Source organism: Eschrichtius robustus, chromosome 3, assembly GCF_028021215.1.
Source record: "Eschrichtius robustus isolate mEscRob2 chromosome 3, mEscRob2.pri, whole genome shotgun sequence".
In the NCBI taxonomy this organism is placed as follows: domain Eukaryota; kingdom Metazoa; phylum Chordata; class Mammalia; order Artiodactyla; family Eschrichtiidae; genus Eschrichtius; species Eschrichtius robustus.
In genome coordinates, this window is record NC_090826.1 from 111,205,032 (window position 1) to 111,211,042 (window position 6,011).

The 6,011-nt window shown below is 39.2% G+C and overlaps 1 pseudogene; it reads right to left on the minus strand.

Moving 5' to 3' along the window:
* Positions 1 to 3,964: 3,964 nt before the first annotated feature.
* LOC137761292 (small proline-rich protein 2E-like) lies at positions 3,965 to 4,180 on the minus strand (annotated as a pseudogene).
* Positions 4,181 to 6,011: the final 1,831 nt, after the last annotated feature.

Sequence of the window (6,011 nt, forward strand, 5' to 3'; positions counted from 1 at the left end):
GTTTGTCCATGTGCTGGAAGGAATTTTTGATATTTTTTATGGGTCAACTTGACTGGAACAGGTTGCTGAAATATTTGGTCTATCTTTTTTCGGGCTTTTTCTCTAAGGATGCTTTTGGATGAGAGTGATATTTAAATCAGTGCCCTGAGGAAAGGAGTTTGCCCTCTGTAAGTGGGTAGGCCTCATAGAGTCTGTTGAATAAAACAAAAGCCTGACCCCTCCCCCATCCAGGTAAGAGACAATTCCCCTGCCTGATGGCCTTCCAGCTAGGGTTGGCCCTGCATATTTTGGACTTTCCAGCCTTCCTAATCTCTCTCTCTATATTTGTCTCTTTCTCTGTCTCTTCTCTCTCTCTCTCTCTTGCTGTGTGTGTGTGTCTCTCTCTCTATTCATATATATATATGCATATGTACATACATATATGTAAATTGAATATTTCTTCTGCCATTTCATGCACTTGACTCCCTATGGCCAATTAAATTAGAAATTCAAAAAGTTAGTTTAAAGTGAATTTAAAGTAAAAATTATCAATATTACATGATACTTGTGATGTGTAATTATAACAAATATAATGAGCCTTTAGGGAATAACTGAAGTTCCAAAAACAATGCCCTAGTATGTTCTCCAACCCTGGCAAAAGATTTCATTTCTGCCTTTTCAGTCCTGAACCTGAACTATCCTCTGCCCCCTTGGGCACTGAAACTTTTCTTTATGGGTCATGGCTGGTGAGCAGCCCTGTCTCATTTAGGAAGTTTTCAACACTGGCTTTATGTTACTGTAGAACTTGGTAACACATTTTTAATAGAATCAGGATGTCCCATATCACCTGACCCCAACACTCCCCTAGACTGCTGTCATATGCTTAAAATTCCTTTATCAGGAAAATAAATACTTTTTATTTCAACAATAAATATCAGATTTAAATTGTGTGAAACCAGAAAGAAATGGAAGATACCATTTAAGACTCAAACCATCACGTATAAGTGACTGAGAGTAGGTTTGGGGAGGGGAGAGAGGATCAGAGCACTAAAGGTCTGAAATCTAGGTGAATTATAAACTTAGCTCTGATCTCTTTTCTTTCTTCTACTCTTTCCAGATGTGCTTTAGGTCTTTAAAAGACAGTAATTTTAAAAATGTATTTTCATGCTCATTTTCTGTCTTCTCCTTCAACCCTCCAGTCCCCTCAACCTGCCATATTACCCTTTGCTGCCCAACATGTACTCCTAACTGTCCAATTTTGTACATTTTCATGTCAATGCATTTAGTGATTAGTACTTTCATATTTTTAAAAATTCAACATTGTGAAAATCACTATACTACCCAAAGCAATCTACAGATCCAATGCAACACTGATCTAAGTACCAATGGCACTTTTCACAGAACTAGAACCAAAAATTTCACAGTTTCTATGGAAACAAAAAAGACCCCAAAGAGCAAAAGCAAACTTGAGAAAGAAAAATGGAACTGAAGGAATCAGGCTCCTGGACTTCAGACTATACTACAAAGCTACAGTAATCAAGACAGTATGGTACTGGAACAAAAAGAGAAATATAGATCAATGGAACAGGACAGAAAGCCCAGAGATAAACCCACATACATATGGTCACCTTATTTTTGATAAAGGAGGCAAGAATATACAATGGAGAAAAGACAGCCTCTTCAATAAGTGGTGCTGGGAAAACTGGACAGCTACATGTAAAAGAGTGAAATTACAACACTCCCTAACACCATAAACAAAAATAAACTCAAAATGGATTAAAGACCTCCATGTAAGGCCAGACACTATCAAACTCTTAGAGGAAAACAATGGCAGTACACTCTATGAAAAGAATCACAGCAAGATCCTTTTTGACCCACCTCCTGGGGAAACAGAAATAAAAACAAAAATAAACAAATGGGACCAAATGAAACTTAAAAGCTTTTGCACAACAAACAAACCATAAACAAGACGAAAAGACAACCCTCAGAATGGGAGGAAATATTTGTAAACGAAGCAACTGACAGCAGATTAGTCTCCAAAATTTACAAGCAGCACATGCAGCTCATTAGCAAAAAAACAAACAAACCAATCCAAAAATGGGCCAAAGACTTAAATAGACATTTCTCAAAAAAAAGATATACAGATTGAAATCAAACACATAAAAGCCTGCTCAACATCACTAATCATTAGAGAAATGCAAATCAAAACTATAATGAGGTATTACTTCACACTGGTCAGTATGGCCATCATCAAAAATCTACAAATAACAAATGCTGAGGAGGGTGTGGAGAAAAGGGAACTCTGTGGCACTCTTGGTGGGAGTGTAAATTGATACAGCCACTATGGAGAACAGTGTACAGGTTCCTTAAATACTAAAAATAGAGCTACCATATGGGCCAGCAATCCCACTACTCGGCATATACCCTGACAAAACCATAATTCAAAAATAGTCATGTACCACAATCTTCATCACAGCTCTATTTACAATAGCCAGGACATGGAAGCAACCTAAGTGTCTATCGACAGATGAATGGATAAAGAAAATGTGGTGCATATATACAATGGGATATGACTCAGTCATAAAAGGAAAAGATATTGAGTTTTTTGTAATTAGGTGGATGGACCTGAGGTCTGTCATACAGAGTGAAGGAAGTCAGAAAGAGAAAAACAAATATCGTATGATAATATATATATGGAATGTAAAAAAAGAAAAAAAAATTGTGAAGAACCTAGGGGAAGGACAGGATTAAAGACACAGGCTTAGTGAATGGACTTGAGGACAAGGGAAGGGAGAAGGGTAAGCTGGGACGAAGTGAGAGAGTGTCATGGACATATATACTCTACCAAATGTAAAATCAATAGCTAGTGGGAAGCATCCACATAGCACAAGGAGATCAGCTCGGTGCTTTGTGACCACATAGAGGTATGGGATAGGAAGGGAGATGCAAAAGGGAGCAGATATAGGGATATATGTATATGTATGGCTGATTCACTTTGTTGTAAAGCAGAAGTTAGCACACCATAGTAGAACAATTATATTCCAATAAAGATATTTTTTAAAAATACAGTTAAATTGGAAAAGAAAATGAACACAGAATATGAAAGGGTAATAGAGTTTCAGAATCTCCCTGTTTTCTGTACTAGGTATGTCTGAGCCACTTTCCTGCTGGAGCAAACATGGCGGTGGTGGTGATGGTGGTGATGGTAGTGATGGTGATGATGAAGCAGACAGTGATGATGGGCCACCTCACAAAATGCTAATTATGTGTCCATCATTGTGCTAACTGAATTACACAGATTCATTTAGTTTCTAAGCATAAGAAAGTGGGCACTCTAAATGTGATTTTCCCTACATTTTAATAAGGGATTCAAATCCTGAGGAGTTAAATAATTTCTTCCTCATATCAATCAAGCAATAATTTTTAAAAAAATAACCTGGATTTGAAATTATTCAGAAATAATCATCGATAGGACTCAAAACTCAGATAAAACGTCTTGTGAGAGCCTGAAATGTGGGGTCAAAGAAGGATAGAAATCAACCAAAATTATGATATGGTATAGCAAAAAGCTGGTTGTAAAAGAAAGAAAATATTTTTACCATCAAACAAAAGAATTGTATTTTATTCAAGACGTGGAGGATAAGGAACAAATGCTCAGCTGGTAGGAACCCCTGTCCAGGTGACAGACAGACACAGAAGACATCAACAGATTCCTCAGAGGGCGCCCAGGAGGAGAGCTGCTGCTCTTCCTTCTGAGGCTCTGTGACGCTTTCTCGGGTACGTCTCAGAGGGAAGCGGTATAACGCAGCCTCAGATAGGAAGCCTCTGACGGACAGGAATCACCGCACGCATACTGCAGGCTGAAGGGTGGAGAAGCTTCTTCTGTATCCATGATAGGCTTTAAAGAGAAGATGAAGGTAGAGCTGTGGAACTCGGTGAGCCAATTGTCCTTATCCTTTCCTGATCCATATAAACGCTGAAGCTGTTACTTGTTCTTGGGTGGGCACTTCTGCTGACATTGTTGGGGAGGTGGCACAGGAGGGCATTTCTACTGGCACTGCTGAGGTGGCCATGGCTCAGGGCACTTTATACGTGGGCAAGGTTCTGGACACTTGGGAGGTGAGCAAGGATCAGGGCACTTCGGTGGGCACACTGGAGGTGGCTGGCAAGGCTGCTTGCACTGCTGCTGTTCAGAAGACATCTTTCTGGAGTCTTAATATCTGAAAGAAAGTATATGACCGTGTTCACAAGAAGGAATTCTTACAGAGAGGAGCGGAAAAGCTTGTGTAATAACAACAGATACTATCTCGGCAATCTCTAAGCATGGGCTTTAATATCTTTAATACCTTTTAAAGAATTTCTGACTTCTCTCTCGCGCTTTAGCAAATCGATACATCACCCCAGAGAAAATCTTTTCTTTTCTCACACAACTTTTCCAAAGAAAATATCTTTATTTGAAAGAAACAAGCAGGTGTTTTTACTTTTATTTCTTTTTTTTTTAATGAAAACAACATCTTCAAAAAAGGCCAACACAAGTTCTAAACTCCTGGGCAAGCTCACAAGCAATTGCTATCATCATCTTCTCTCATGAGGTACCAACAGAATGACATATACAGAGCAAAGGACAATCAGGAAGAATGTAAGGACCTCACACCTTCTAAGATAAATGCCTCTAACATCACAGCAGAGGGACACCACAAAGGCATAGGAAAGGGAAAATACTTTATTCTTTATCTTTCATGTCAAAATTTCCTATTAATTTCTTCTTCAATACAAGAATTCAAACAAGGTATCAGAAATCTAATCAATACAATATAACTTTGTGCCCAAATTGCAAGTTCCCATCCAATAAGTAGCATTAAACCCATGATGGTAACTTTGGACCCATCAAATTTGCTGTCTCCAGGATAAATGCTACATTCAGAAGCTGAAGAACAAATTTGAACTAAAGAATCCTACTCACCACGTTCTCCAAGTTCAATTGGGACTACAGTAGCAGGAGGATGGCTGTGATGCAACAGAGGACCTATTCACTGGGGCTTGCTGTCCCACCTAGGAGGAAGGGGCGCTGCCAAAACTGGCCTGGTCCAATCATTTCCCAACCAAAATGCAAATCCATCTATAACTGGCTTGGCAAGGACTCTGAAAACAAGAAATGTCCTGCTCCAGGATCTCCTCAATGGATTACGTTCTCATGACTCACAGAGGCCCTGCCTTAGCTCTCCGTTTCCGTGGTTTATGGCAGTGGGGGCATTTGGGAGGTTCTGTAACTTGTAATCAAAATTCCCCTTTCTTGATTGGGGAAGGCGACCCTTTTCTATCTTTCACCTTCCTTGACTTCTAAAACTGCCTTCCTAGTTGCACTTGATCTGGTGACCATTTTGATGCCCATACTGGTTTCAAAAGGGTCTGGCTACGTAGTGACACCTTTCTCTTTACCTCAAGTTTTTCTTACAATGCATTTCCCATTTATTCATGGCTTGCCAAGCAAAGTCTCTTTTCTTCTTCTAAAATGGACTGAGGGAAGTGAGCAGATCATCTCAGATGACTTCCCATCATGACACTTAGACACGTTCAGTAAAGTGGTGACCTCTAGGGTCCTCCTTTCACTGCTTTGCTCCCTCAAATAACGAACATCCAGCAGTCAGATTCCTGTGACCTTTATAAAACTGTTTTACTTCAGGCCAAAAGGAATTCACTAAGAGCATAGCATGAGCTACCATAACTAAGAGGAGCTGGCAGCCCAGACTCTAGATTTTCAACAGAAATCAAGCATTTTGCTCATACCGCCCAAAAGTGTTATACCACCTGCTCCTACCTAATTTCTCCCAACTAACCTCTTTGGATTTCTTCACCTTTAAGAAAGCCCAGAGGATTGTTCAAATTTTCTGGCTTCCTGTCCCTTTGAAATTATTGGGAATCCCAATATGCAATGCCATTCAAATAACTAATTTTATATGTATTTAATATTTATGAATTATTTAAACACATGTTGTTTCACAGCAAATCTAGGGATAAATTTAACAGGAAGT